Source organism: Bidens hawaiensis, unplaced genomic scaffold, assembly GCF_021521415.1.
Source record: "Bidens hawaiensis isolate Kalapana, Puna unplaced genomic scaffold, B.hawaiensis_p1.1 tig00024152_1, whole genome shotgun sequence".
NCBI classification, from domain to species: Eukaryota; Viridiplantae; Streptophyta; class Magnoliopsida; order Asterales; family Asteraceae; genus Bidens; species Bidens hawaiensis.
Genome location: NW_027493803.1, coordinates 132,096 through 133,619, shown reverse-complemented (window position 1 = coordinate 133,619; position 1,524 = coordinate 132,096).

Below are 1,524 nucleotides of genomic sequence, written 5' to 3'. Positions count from 1 at the left end.
TAACAGTGCTAGGCACGCAAAACGAGAAAAACGACTAATAGTAGTTGTGACCTTGGAACTCTAAACGACATCACAACCTGAGTCCGGAGAAGTATTTCTGGGTTAACATTGCCCCCGGAACAGGTACAGTACTGGGTTAACAGAGTCCCCAGATGTACCGATTGATAAGGTTAAAGATTATAAAAACAATGATTGTATAATAACGATCGTAGGGATCATATTACAGATTGGACGTGTTAACTGATATTGATTGTTGTTACCTACTTGCATGTGCTAAGGTGAGTTTTCACGAGCCCCTTTACTGAAATGTTTTAAATATTTTCTCGGGGCGGAAAGCATGTTTTTATCAAAATGATTAAGTACGTGCTGAACGCATGGAAATGAATGTATTTATATAATGTTTAATGTACGGGAATCGTACGGTAATGTATTGAAATGGTAATTGTTTGAGTTGTTAATATTGTAAGGTCCCGCAACAGTTTCTGGGGTAACAGAGTTCCCAGAGGTTATTGGAAGTATGTTTCTGGGGTAACTGAGTTTCCAGAGGTTATTAAATGTGTTTCTGGGGTAACAGAGTTCCCAGAGGTGATTGGAAGTATGTTTCTGGGGTAACAGAGTTCCCAGAGTTTATTGGAAATGTGTTTCTGGGGTAACAGAGTTCCCAGAGGTTATTGGAAATATGTTTCTGGGGTAACAGAGTTCCCAGAGGTTATTAAATGTGTTTCTGGGGTAACAGAGTTCCCAGAGGTGATTGGAAGTATGTTTCTGGGTTAACAGAGTCCCCAGAGGTTATTAAATGTGTTTCTGGGGTAACATAGTTCCCAGAGGTTATTGGAAGTGTGTTTCTGGGGTAACAGAGTTCCCAGAGGTTATTGGAAGTATGTTTCTGGGGTAACAGAGTTCCCAGTGGTTATTAAATGTATTTATGGGTTGACAGTGTCCCCAGATAATATTATGTTATGATATGGATTTATCATGGTTTACTAAAATTGTGAAACTCACCAACTATTCGTAGTTGACCCATTTTCTCACATGCTTTTCAGGTACAACTAAAGTAAAGTGATTGATTACGTGCTAAGTGCTTGATGTGTGTAAGGTTTGCGTGCTGGACGTTAGGATGCATTATAACAGATAGAATTATGAACCGTTTTGTATGATGTGTGTATCACATAGACGGTAATGAAAGATGAGATAATGTAATTTTGAAGTATATTAATGCATTCGGTTTTCTTTATAAACAATGTGGTTGATATCAGAGGTGTCTGTCGCATCCCGTTTACGTTTCCGCTGCGGTCACGGGGTGTTACAGAACTTGGTATCAGAGCCATTGGTTATAAAGAATTAGGATGTCTTTAAAAGATACCTAAAATATAACCAGTAGCTCAAGTGTTATAGGATCTGAATATCAACTAATAATTTATAGTGACGAGGTCTGGATGAACTTGGATGGACAAGTGAGTTATTATGGTCCGGAACATAATAACAGACTTGTCCGCACGAGGGAATTCAGGGGAAGTCACGGGG